General features: G+C 53.2%; 1 long non-coding RNA gene across 1 annotated transcript in view; it reads right to left on the bottom strand.

The window, feature by feature from the left end:
* Nucleotides 1–13,697, bottom strand: part of LOC146871124 (uncharacterized) — an 836,775-nt gene that overhangs the window by 435,416 nt on the left and 387,662 nt on the right. The window lies entirely within an intron of this gene.

Genomic DNA, 13,697 nt, shown 5'->3' with positions numbered 1-13,697 from the left:
GCACACAGTAGTCCCAACTTCCTCCCACTTCTTTGCTATGCCCTCCGCGAACATCTCCCCTATCGTCTTCACGCCCAAAGAGCCAAGCGCTCGTGTTACCCCTTTATGTCTGCACGGGGTCAGCCAGTGACACCAATCAAACAAAGTCAGCGGGGAAAACATTATCACTCCAGCTTGCTGTTTCAGTAGGTGCTGCCATCCATGTCTAGTCGTGTTAATAGAGTTCAGTATCCCAGTCCTACGATCCGGTGCGGTGAACAACAACACAGGCAGCGGGTATGGCGACGCCACTACCTGTTCTATCTGCACATGCGGTTTATCAGGTGATCCATGCATCCAATGGTACATGTGAGCGCTCTGTGCTGCTCTATAATATAAGTCTAGATCTGGGGCACCTAGGCCCCCCAGCCGGTATGGAAGAATAAGTATTTCCCACTTAATCCGCGCTTGTTTCCGTGCCCAAGCTAGTCTTATCAGCAACGAGGTGAGTTTACGAAAAAAGGCTCTCGGTAGAACCATAGGGATATTGGCAAATAGAAATAAGAAACGGGGAAGTATTACCATTTTCATAATAGAGATGCTGCCTACTAGTGATAACAGAAGCCGGATCCAATTCTCAATTTCATCCTCCAGTCTGCTGATTGCAACCCCATAATTCTCTCTGAACACCACTTCTGAGTCAGTATGTATTCTGACTCCTAGGTACCGCACTGGTTCCCTCGTCCACTGCAGCATGTAGTCAGGTGTAAAGGGCTTGGTAGCAGGAGTGAGGGGGAATATTATAGATTTTGTCCAGCTCACCCGCAGGCCCGACTATGTGCCAAATTTCACCACTTCCCTCAATGTAGGAGATACATTGTGTTCAGGGTCTCTAACGTAAAGCAGCGTGTCGTCTGCATACGTAGACACTATCTTCTGATAACCTGGAAATCGTATACCCCTCTGCTTGTGATACTCTCGGAGCGCGCAAGCTAGCGGTTCTGCCACCAATGCATATAATATCAGGGATAGTGGGCATCCCTGTCGCATACCTCTAGTTATGCGAATAGGTGTCGTAACTAGAATAAAGCAAACACAAGGAGAGCTAAAATGTTTCAGATACTGACCCCCAGTCACAGATCTGTATTGAATCCACCATCATTCTTTAGCTCACTTTGCCACCCGAGTTCAGACACAGCTATATGCAAATCAGTCTTGACCCTGTGCCTCATGGGAACAGTCCAGCCCGAACTGCCAAGCCATGTGTTCCCTGGACCGGAAACAAGCATCCTGGGACCGGTTTTGGGCTAACAGCCCTCATCAGCCAGGCTAGCTTGAATCCAATGTCAAAATGAGTAGTGGCAAAGTGAGCAATGGCTGGGTTCAAACTGGAATGGCATGGTGAGCAAACAAAATGATGGAATTAGGCCCAGTTCTCTGTACTGGGTGAATGTATGACATTGTTCTGCATTCTGTCCATCAATTGTTGTTTTTGCATTTGTCACCCTGAGTGGTATGGGTATGCCCAGACGTGGGTCCCGTGCTCTCCATGCCACTGGAGTCAAGCTATCCTAGCTGAAGAGGGGTGAATCCTGAAACCGGTCCTAGGATGCTTGTTTCCAGTTCAGGGAGGACCTGGCCTGACAGTTCGGGCTGGACTGTTTCCATGGGGCACAGGGTCAAGACTGATTTGCATATGGCTGGGTTCAAACTGGAATGGCATGGTGAGCAAAAAAAGATGGATTTAAGCCCAGATCTCTGTACTGGGGCGAATGTATGACATTGTTCTGCATTCTGTCCATCAATTGTTTTTGAATTTGTCACCCTGAGTGGGACGGGTATGCCCAGACGTGGGTACCGTGCCCTCCATGCCACCGGAGTCAAGCTATCCTGGCTGAAGAGGGGTGAAACCCCGAAATCGGTCCTAGGAGACTTCTTTCCAGTTCAGGGAGGACCTGGCCTGGCAGTTTGGGCTGGACTGTTCCCATGGGGCACAGGGTCAAGCCTGATTTGCATATGGCTGGGTTCAAACTGGAATGGAACCAGTGGGCAGAAAAACAATGGATTTAGGCCCAGATCTCTGTACTGGGGTGAATGTATGACATTGTTCTGCATTCTGTCCATCAATTGTTATTTTTGCAGTTGTCACCCCGAGTGGTACGGTATGCCCAGATGTGGGTCTCGTTCCGGGGCCAATATTAACGGGACCAGTGGAACAAGCCGGGTTGCCAGAATCTTGGCATATATCTTGGTGTCCACGTTCAATAATTATAGTGGTCTATACGATGGGCAGTCAGCAAGTGATTTGTCTGGCTTTACTATAGCTACGATTACTGCTTCTCTCATTGAGGGTGGCATGATACCGTCTCTGTACGTCTCTTTAAATAACGGAGCAAGGTGCGGGACCAGCAGGTCTTTAAATTCTTTGTAAAAGTTAACTGTGAGGCCGTCTTCTCCTGGCGTGCTACCAGTTTTAATACCTGCCAGTGCTGAGGTTATTTCCTCCAGTTCCAATGGCCGCATTAAATACTCTCGGTGTTCGTTTGTTAGCCAGGGCAGTTTAATGTGCGTCAAATAGTCCAGAATTTCAGCGTCAGTGCCTGAGCTCTGTGAATTATAGAGGGTCAAATAGTATTGTTTAAACCATTCCACAATTTCTGTTTCATCCGTGTGTGTCTCCCCCTCAATGCCTCTAATCTCTGTCACCACAGTAGCCACCCTACGCGTCATCAGGAAGTGGGCTGAAGCATATTTGCCTAAATGTTTGATCTCCGTGTCCGCTCCATCGTGATATTCTTCTAACAGTTCATGAAATTCCGCTGAGACAGTATTATCAGCTCCATCTAGCAACTTTTTCTCCAATGTTCTTAGGGAACTTTCCAAGTCCTACAGGCACTTATGGAGCGCCCGGAGGACTCCAGAGTGCTTGGACATGGCTGTCCCATGGATGTACACTTTAAATGCTTCCCACACCACCGTAAAAGCTTCCACAGATCTGACGTTGCAGGCAAAGAAGGTGTAAATAGCGTCAGCCATCTCTGATTTAAAAACCGTGTCTAATAGTGAATATGGTGGGAATCGCCAGGTGAAAGGGGGGATATATTTCTGTGGGATGTCTAACACCAGCAAGACCGGAGAATGGTCGGAGAGAGAACGGGGGAGCACTGAACATTCCCAAACCCGATCGTAAATCTTCCTGACCGCCAGCCAATAATCTATCCTAGTGTGTAGGTCGTGAAATGCAGAGTAGTGTGTGAACCCCCCCTTGTCCGTGTAGCGCTGTCGTCAGACATCGCACAGATCTGTGTCATTGCACGCCCAATAGTGCGCGCCATCGCAGTAGTGCGACGTTCCGGACCACTCGACCTGTCTTGTCGTGGGTTCAACACGCAGTTGAAGTCGCCTCCCCAGAGTTGATTCCCTCCCCCGTATTCTTGCATCCTTTCTAGCAGTGTCTCATAGAAGTTCGGGTTGTCATAGTTAGGGCCATATACATTGACCAGTATCAGGTCTATACCTTTCCCTGTACATCTTGAAATTGCAAACCTGCCCTCCTGGTCTGTAACAAGTGGCTCCAGTTTTATATTAGATTTAGGGTTCACCCATGTAACCACCCCGCGCACATGCAATGTGAAGCCTGCCACATGTATATTTCCCAGCAGTCCCCTGCTACGAAGTATGCTGCTGGTCAATGGCAAATGCGATTCCTGTAGCACAGCTATGTCTATGTTGTGCCTTGATAAATAAGCCATGACTTTCCTTACTTTCCTATAGTCGTTAGGGCCTCTCGCATTCCATGTAAGGGCCCTAAGCTTGCTATTTGTGTCCGCATCTGGTGCGCCACTAGCTGCCATCATGATGGTGGTGTAATTGTTTGCCGACCATGTAGTGATATGTAGTTGTAATAAAAGCTGCGTGTGTCGTGCCAAAGAACTGCGCTGTCAAGAACTTCATTTCTCGTTAGTCTCTGTGTCCCCCCTCCCCCCACCCATGCCAAGCATACCCCAACTCTGCCATGGCGGAATCTCTTGAAACAATCCCTACAATCATATCTGAATTCACATCTAATGATACAATCAATCCCCAAATTTGGTCTATCTCAGAATGTGGTGCTCACTCGTTGGCGGATGTTGCCAGCCCTGTTTGGTTACTTAACCTTATTAGGCTATATGCCTATTACTGCCCGCCATCAGGCACATCTGGAGCATCAGGTGTTATAATAACTTTACCCGTCCTATCCAAAACTCCCAATTATAGTGGTGTCTCCATCAGCATGCTCCATGCAATCTGTCTAAACTTCACTACAGGAATTCTTAGCAGCTCTATATGTCTTGCCTCATACTCGCTGTCTATTACCCCTGCAATTCAAATGAAGCCCAAGCAGCCCTCCGTGCACCCCCCGGTACCCCCATCTTAGCTGCCAGCGTGTCCGTCTCTGATGCTAGTCCTGGTAATCAAGGCTGCCTCCGGTTGCCCCCTCTAGGCCGTCGCGCTGTGTACTGTGTTGCTGCTCTTTTGACCACTCTTTCAGGGCTTTCTGCAGAGATTTAGGGTCTGTAAAAATCCTGGATTTGCCCTGTCTGTTAACACGCAGTCTCGCTGGGTACAACATGGCATAATCCAATTTTTGTTCCCGAAGCTGACGCTTGAGCGGTGCAAACTGCCGGCGAGCTTCCTGCACACGGGTTGTGAAGTCCGGGTATAGTGAAATAGCAGAGCCCTCATACTGCAGTGACTGTTTCTCTCGGGCCGCCCTCAGTGCTGCATCCCTATCTCTGTAGTTCAACAACTTCGTAATGATGGGCCTCGGAGAAGCCCCCGGAGCAGGTCTCGGGCCCAGCGAGCAGTGCGCTCTCTCTACCACAAACATTGCAGAGAACATTTCGCTTCCCAGAAAAGTGACCAGTAGTTTTTCAACAAAGAGCTCCATGTTCCCAGTCTGGGTGGACTCTGGAAGGCCCGTAATTTGTATGTTGCTTCTTCGGGACCGCGCTTCTAGGTCCTCCGCCTTATCTTGCAAGGTTTGCAACGCCTTCCCCATCTGCTTACGTTCCGCATCCATTTCTGACTGCGCCTCCTCTACCTCAGTAACTCTGCGCTCGGCCATGTCCAGCCTTTCCACTTGCTTATCCATTTGTTCGGACATTCTATCCATACGGTAGGACAGGGAGTCCAATTTGGTGTCAATAGCTGACAAGCTGGCTTGCAGGCTTTTCTGCATGGCAGCAAGCATCACACGGATATCTCCTTCCACCTGCTCAGTTGGCTCCTCTTGTGCGCCAGGGCCCCCCTCTGGCGTGTTCTCTCTCGTCCTGGGCTTTCGCTGTTCAAAGGTTAGTTTTGGCTGTGCTTTGTCCACCTTTCACATCTTGGCTGCGCTATATCACTAACAGTTGCGAGTACATGCACTGGTCGAATCCGCTATGTGGGGATCAGCAATCGGACCCTTGTGGGTGTATCTACTTTCCCAACCTGGTGCTTCAACAGGAACACAGAACGGGCACAACGTTGTCAGCAGAGTCTATATGGCAAGCTCCCCAGCAGTTGCGGCCCTATAGTTGTACCAATTTGCGCTCTATTACTAGGCAGGCACAGAGTCTCAGCGTCAACCCCCTGCTGCAGCACACTCAGTGTATGTAGCTCTTCCTCTGGCCCTAGCCAATGCCAGATATCATTTATCGGGAGTGTCCTCCCTGGCAGTGCCGCTATCTCACTCCCAGCTGCTTGCAGTGCAAGTCTCCTGTGCACCAACCTCACAGCGTCCAGACCACGTGGACTCCCAAATACAAAGCGCAAGTGCTCTAATGCTATTACGCCTGGATATGCATCATAAGCGCTCTCAAAGTTCAGGAAAATTACTTTCTGTTGCGTGGATTGTGCAAGGCATGCAGTGTGCCTCGGATCGCTCTCCAGCGCTCCACACCGTGGATCGCTGCAGCGCTGCACCGCAGCAGTTGCGTGTCCCCTTCCTGAGCTACCGGGCTGAAAACAGGCGCGAATCGTTGCACAGGATCTCTTTCCCGCAAGGTCTTGTGTCCTCAACTCAGTGGTTGTGACCCCGACCCCTCAAGCTCAGTGGACGCTCAGCACCAGGGCTGCGCCGTTCTAATGCCAGCCGCTGCTTCTTCCCTGGGGAGCTCCGCACTCACAGGGGCACTCCTTGTGCGTTGCGATTCGGGACGCTGGGCAGGCGGAAGCCCACCCCCGTCCAGCTGTCTCTCTATTGTTGCCGCTCCCTGATTGCAGCCGCAGGCTCAGCAGGGGTCCCTCAGCGTCTCTCTCTGCTACCAGAGCGCCGCACGTCCACACAGCTTGTTTCATTCCAGGCAGTGCGTAGTGCTCAGTTTCGCTTCAGGGCTCATGACGCCATTTCAGAGCGCTGCCTTATCTCTTGTTTTCGGCAGTTGCAGGCAATTTGATCTTTGGTAATGTCTGTCGGAGCATGGAGCGCACCCAGCAGCTCCCGTAGCTAGTAGAGTCGATCGTCATAGATTGCCCTGATGCAGGATACTAGAAGGATTAATTGATGGCTCGACGGAGCTCTCGTTGTAGTCAGCCATCTTCGGCACTGGCAAACTCCCCCCTGTTACGGCCTTACTGGCCTAGCGGGACGCGCCGTGAATGAAGGAGACTGGACACAGTGTGGTGGTGTTGGCGCAACTGCCGTTGCCGGCCGCGCCCCCTTTATTTAACTACAGGCGTACGCCACCATCGCGGCGTACGCATAACGTGGTTGTCACCCGCGCTCTTGCGTCGGACGCTAGAGCGCTAACTGCAACATCCCTCTCCAACTTGGATAACAATGGTAACCATAGTCCCCGACAGTCACTCACTTACTTGGCAGGCAAAGTCTCTGAGGCGGCTGCTCGGCGGGGGGTTTCCCCTCAGTCCATACCTTGCGGTGGCTCGGGTGTTGGTACTGGATAGGTGGTCATCTGTCGCCTCCCCGCCTTCAGGGGTCGGGTGACCCGGCTCTTGCGCTACCTCCTGTCTGACGGGGGTCAGCGGGTGGCCCAGGCTCGGGATCGGGGCACCTTCTTCCTCTTCGTTAGCCCCTCCATGGTGGTGTTCGGTGGCCTCAGGAATCCGCTTGAACCACGAGATGTTCCGTGTGGTTGACTCCGTTCCCCTCTTTGCGGTCACCATGGTACCCCGTCTATGTTCCACTGTCCAGCTCCCGGGCTCGTACCGTGGCTTGAATTTCCCTCCAGGTCTTCTGGCTCTCACGAGGACATTGTCTCCAGGCCTTATGTCGCGTTCTCGACTGCCTCTTGACCGGCTCACTTGCTGGTTCCGGTGCACTCTTCGTTGGAATGCCTGTTCTGCTTCAAAAGGTGGAGGGGCCCACCCCGGGGCTGTAGGCAGACCGTCGCGTCGCGCCCCCCTCAGCATGAGAGTCCAGGGCGCTTGTTTGGTGGCGCAGTGTGGTGTGCTCCGATATTCCCCTAGGAATCATTGGATTTCCCGTTCCGGGTCTTGATGTTCGACCCCGGCTATTCGCACCACTTTATTCAATGTCCGCATGAAGCGTTCGGCCTCGCCATTGGCCTGCGGCCACTGAGGGGTGATTCGCTGGTGTCTTATGCCTTGGATTCTGAGGAACTCCCGGAACTCGTGTCCTTGGAATGGCGGGCCATTGTCGCTCTTCAGTTCTGAGGGGCGCCCAAACATATTGAAAGTCTTCTCCAGAGCGGGTCCTACAAAGGTGAATGCTGTAGATGGTAACGCCTCCACCAGGGGATACTTGGAGAAGTTATCGATGATGACCATTGTCACTCTCCCGTCCGGGAGACTTCGGAAGTCTATGCTGACCTTGTCCCACGGGTGAGTTCCAGGTTCCTCCGTCACGATGGGAGCCGGAGGTTCGGGGCCGCTCGTCACCTGGCAGGCCTGGCAGCTCTTCACCACGTCTTCTACCAGGCTGTCCATCCCCGGGAACCATATCTTCACCCTCATTCGGGCCTTCATTTTCTCGGTCCCTTGATGACCCTTGTGGGCGATGATCGTGGCCTGGCGGCGCAGTGCTGTTGGCATGACGATCCTGGACCCTCTCAGAACGATCCCGTCTCTGGTTGCACTGAGCTCGTTCCGTATCCGCCAGATTTGTTGCAAGTCTCTCCTCTCGTCATCTGTCCACGAGTTGGCGGACTGTATGAAGTCGGCCCACGATCCCTTTTGGATGGCTCCTTGGGTCCTGGCCATCACGTTGTCACACTCGGCTGCTTGTAGGATCTCCTGGATCGTCAACACCTGGGGGCACGTCAGGGCGGCCAGGAGGTCGAGGTGCGCCTCGGCGTCATCCTCATCTTCCTTTCCGGTAGTGGTGGGCTCGCTCTTCTCGGGGTGCTTTGACAGGAAATCCGCCGGATTCTTGGCGCCGGGCTGATATGTTACGTCCATCAGGTATTGCTGCAGCCCGATGGCCCACCTCTCGATCCTCGGTGGGGGGTGAGGAGCGGTCCCCTTGAAAAGGGGAACTAGCGGCTGGTGGTCTGTCACGACCGTGAACGGGTGCCCGCAGACGTACAGGTGGAAGTGTCGACAGCCCCATCGTATGGCCAGGGCTTCTCGTTCAATTTGAGAGTACCTCTGTTCTGTAGTTGTGAGCGCCTTGCTGGCGTATGCTAGGGTCGCCCATCTCCCGGGTTCTTGCTCCTGGGTGAGAACTGCCCCCAGCCCTACCGGGCTGGCGTCGACGAGGAGCTTGGTCTTCCTTGTTGGGTCGAAGTAGACTAGTGTGGCCTGGTCCAGCAGCGCCGTTTTGATGGCCCGAAACGCGTCTTCTTCCCGGTGGCCCCACTGCCATAGGGTGTCGTTCTTCGTGAGGCGCCTGAGTGGCTCAGCGATCGTAGCCAGATTCGGGATGAAACGCCCGCAGTAGGTGGCCATTCCAAGGAAACTGCGTACTTCAGAGGCGGATGCTGGCGCTGGGGCATCTTTGATGACCTGGGATTTTCTCGGGTCCACCTGGATACCCTGGTTGGTGAATGTGTATCCAAAGAATTCGATCCGTTGCTGGAAGAACTGGCACTTGTCGCGGTGCAGTGTGACCCCGTACTCCTTGAGCCGTGTTAGTGTGGCTCGGACCCGCCGATAATGCTCATCCACCGTTGTGGAGTGGATCAATATATCGTCACTGACGTTCAATACTCCAGGCAGGCCTTGCAATATGTCTTGGACGGTGTTCTGGAAGATTTCCGCCGCCGACGAGATTCCAAAGTTGAGGCGTCGGTATCTTCGCAGCCCCAGATGTGTGCTGAACGTGGTGATATATCTACTTTCCTCGGCTAGTGTCAGCTGGTGGTAGCCCGCGTTTAAGTCTAGCTTGGAAAACCACCGGGCCCCATTGAGGTCAGCAATTATATCATCCATGGTGGGCGTGATGTGTCTCTCCCTCCTGATGGCCTTGTTAGGCAGCCTCATATCAATGCACACGCGGATTTTGCCTGGTTGGCGGGGCTTCTCCGCTATCACCATTGGGGATACCCACGGGGTGGGTCCAGTCACCGCTTCTATTACCCCTTGTTCTTCCAGTTTTTTCAGTTCCTCTTCCACCAGTGGGCGCAGGTGAAACGGGATCCGTCTGTGCTTCAGCGCTGTGGGCGTAATCGAACGGTCGATGTGGAGTTTGACTGGCGGCCTTTTGATGTTCCCGAGGCCAGTGAACAACTCCGGGAATTGGTCCAGCAGGTTAGTCGTTTGGGTGTCTTGTACCTTGCGGAGGAAGGCTAACAGCCCTAAGTCTTCGGCGGCATGACCGCTCAGGAGCGTATCCACCTCCTGATCAATGATATGTATGTCGATCGTTATCTCCGTGTCTTCTGTCCTCACCGGGACTGTCATTTTTCCTGCGAGGGGCAGGGGCACATCACTTCCATAGGCGTAGATCTGGGTCTTTGACCGCCTGAGCTCTGGTTTTGGTCGGAGGCGGTTATATTGTTGCACTCCCATAACGGTAACTGATGCGCCAGTGTCGATTACCGCGTTTACTCTGGACCCTGCGACCATGATGTCACACCGAGGCTGTGGTCTCCTTGCGCTTTTGAGGGCCTTGGTGAACGAGATTAGATATGTCTCCCCCTCATCATCGGATCCGGAATCATCATCTCGCAGGGCTTGCGCCTGTCGGTGGCTCGTGTCGGTGTGGGAAGACAGGGATAGCTGTAACAGTTGTCTCACCATGTTTCTTGCGGGCCTCTTTCCCCTCTGGTCTCTCCTTGTGGTCTTTTTCCGGCAGACAGATGCGAAGTGATTCACCGTGCCACAGTTGGTGCACGTCTTCCCTTTCGCCGGGCATGACCTGCCTTGGTGTTCATCATACCCGCAGTACCCACACTGGGCCGGGACAGTTTTCCTGGCGGTGTGTCGGGGAGCCTTCTCGTGCGCCTGCACTGCGTCTGCCCTTTCTGTCTTGACCGTCGCTCCGGGCCCTGCGCCTCGTGTGAACGCTTGTTCCATCTCTTCCGCCCGAGCGTCGGACAGGTCATGGGACCGTGCGAGCACTAGGATGTCCGCCATTGGGATGTTCGGTTGGCGAAGAATGAGGCTCCTCAGCTTCTTGCTCCGGATGCCACAGATCAACTGAGCTCTGATCTCTTCCTTGGCCCTGTCTCCGACCAAGTGTGTGTCCGCCAGCACTCTCAGGCGTGCTTGGAATGCGTCTACCGATTCCCCTTCCCTTTGCCTTGCTTGACGCAGCTTAAAGTGTTCAAAATCGGGGTTCATCTGGGGGTCGAAATGCGTGTTGAGGGCCGCCACTGTCGCGTCGTAGTCGTCCGCCCTCCCTGTGTTGGGGAGGTGTTTGAAAAGTAGATAGACCTCTTCCCCAGCGTAGTGTAGCAGCAACGACCGCTTCACCGCCCCATCTGTCTCTCTCGTGCCGATGAAATAATTGTTCAGCCGGCCAATCCACGTCTGCCAGCGTGGGGCTGCAGTGGCAGGGTCAGTGGTCTCACTGAAGGGCGGTAGAACCCCAGACGGTGGGTGGAGGGGCACAGCAGGCGTTGGGCGCTCGTCGTCCCCCATGACTCAGGGAGAGCGACTGGTCTGGTGGGCGCTGGCACCGGGAGGTGCGCGGAGAGGAACACCACAGGGCACGTGTCAGCAGGTGAGGGCCAGGGAAAGGCAGCACAGCCGAAGTTTACACCCTGATATGCAGGATAGAGGGTGGTTGCAGCAATCAGCAGAGGTACTTGAGACAGGGCGGGAATGTTCATCCGCCGATAACAGCCAGCAGTGTTGGGTGCACACGTGTGCTCACCTCTGAGGAGCGAGGTCGCGAGGTCCGTCGGAGCTCCGGTTCTCGAGGCGAGGTCACGGCAGTCAGGGGAGGCGGCACCACGTGCGCATGCGCGGGGCTGCCGCGGGCTGAAGTGCGGGACACAGGGTTGCACGCGGAGGTGCGTACCTTCGTCGCCAGTGTTACGGCCTTACTGGCCTAGCGGGACGCGCCGTGAATGAAGGAGACTGGACACAGTGTGGTGGTGTCGGCGCAACTGCCGTTGCCGGCCGCGCCCCCTTTATTTAACTACAGGCGTACGCCACCGTCACGGCGTACGCATAACGTGGTTGTCACCCGCGCTCTAGCGTCGGACGCTAGAGCGCTAACTGCAACACCCCCCACCCCCCCCAATAATATCTTGTGCCCTTTTCAGTTTGGTTTTTATTCAGGGCTAGGTATGGTGGAACAATACCTGAACTTACATCTGATTGTTGGTAAATACACTATAGCCAGGCACAGGCCACAGTACCTGGCCTTTATGGATTTATCCGCAGCCTTTGACTGTGTGAAAAGAGTTACATTTTGGTTGATGCTATTGGATCTGGGAATGGATCTCGCTTTGCTAAACTTTCTATATATTCTGCATGAAAATGTAACCGCTAATGTAAGGTATGATTCTGTGGGTGGAATTTCGGACTCATTTCTACTCGCCAGAGGGGTGATCCAAAGATTTATCTTGGTGTATCTGCTGTTTGTTATTTATGTAAACAATTTGGGCTCACATCTGTCCAGTGTAAACACTTATGTTCCAAGAATAGGGAAACAGTTGGTCCCTGGGTTGGTCTACGCAGATGATGCAGTCCTCTTGGCTCGGACTCCCAGATCTTTGCGGTCTTTGGTAGAGGCATTTGTATCTTTTATCAGCAACCTCGATTTAATTACAAATTTTGGATGGTCCCTGTTGGACTTGGCCCTTTTTGCAGGGTCATCCCTAAACTTTTTGCCTTCCTCCTGTATTTTTTCTGACCTGTTGTTGGCTGTTTTATGACTCTGGGCACCTTACCACTGCTGACCAGTGCTAAGGTGCATATGCTCTCCCTATGTAAAATGTATACATTGATTGGTGTCCCTGATTGGTTCATTTGGTTTACTGTCAGCCCCTAGTAAAGTGCACCAGGAGTGCCAGGGCTTGTAAATACAAATACCGCTGGTGGGCTTGCAGCACTGGTTGTGCCACCCACAGAAGCGGCCTAGTAAAATGTGTCTAGGGTCTGCCACTGCAGAACCTGTGTGCAGTCTGGTACTGTCGCGCTGACTGCGCAAGTGCACCCACTTGCCAGTCCCTCAACCTTCCCATAACTACATATTAGTCACCCCTCTGGTAGGCCCAAGGGCAGGGTGCATTGTAGGCATAAGGTAGGACATGCCCTGATGTGTGTGGCATGTCCTAATAGTGAATTACAGCCATTTTCGTTTTTCACTGTTGAAGGCTACCTGCTCTCCATAGGCCAGAATGGGCTGCTGGAATTACTACACGCTGTAATCCCAGTGGACTCATAGAGCATGGTAGAAAGTCATGTTTAGTACGCCTGAACTCAGAATAATAAAATACTTCTTTTAGTAAAGTTTATTTTAATATCCTGCGTTTGTAAATACTACTTTTAGAAAGTTAGTATTTACTGACCTGGCCATTTCAGTCCGCCTCTGCTGTGTGTGTGTGTTCTGCCTAGCAACAGTAAGGAGCAGGGCTGGGGAATTCCAGGAGACAGGCTGGCTGCCAGGTGGTGGGTAGAGAGATTACACCAGGATGGGTGGGAGGAGTACACCTTGACTCTTGAATAGACCTGTGCTCTGCCACCACAATGTTGGCTCCGCCCCCTGTGGAGCGGCTAATGTCTCTGCCCTGCTGCTTAAAGTAAAGAGCAGAGTCACCACAACAAAGTGCTCCAAAACTGGACTGAGCCAGGCCCAGGCCCCCTGGCGCTAAAGAACAAAAGAATCACTGTATAAAAGTAGGAGCCTGGCTCCTAAGAAATCAGATCCTGTTTACGCAACGACGAACCTCTGCCTGAAGGAGAAGGACCTGGAGAAGCTGAAGGAGGAATACTGTCTCTCTGCCTGAGAGACTGGCCTGCAGTGGGTGCCTGTCTGCTGGAAGGAGAGGAAAAGACTTAAGGAAAAGACTTTGATTCAACTTGTGATGAACTATCTCCAAGGGCTTGCTAGAGAACTTGCCTCCTGAACTGCGCCCCAGGAACATTGGGCGCTACCCCCCCCTTGAGGAAGAAGAGACTGCCGTGGGTGATTCTACACCGCTGACCCCGGAGAACCTTGTGCCTTAATCTCCCTGAGCAGCGCGACTTCGCCCGCTGGAGCAGCTGTGAGCATCGTGAGGGCCCACAAGCCTAAACACAGTAAGCAACTGCCCCCCTCGAGCCGTGCTCACAAAGTAAGAAATCCCCGTGAGGACCTGTGTGCACTGTTCGCCCCAACCGGA

The sequence above is a fragment of the Triturus cristatus genome, chromosome 1_1 (assembly GCF_964204655.1).
Source record: "Triturus cristatus chromosome 1_1, aTriCri1.1, whole genome shotgun sequence".
NCBI lineage: Eukaryota > Metazoa > Chordata > Amphibia > Caudata > Salamandridae > Triturus > Triturus cristatus.
The sequence above is the reverse complement of the archived record's forward strand: the minus strand, read 5'-3'. Positions and strand labels throughout refer to the sequence as shown.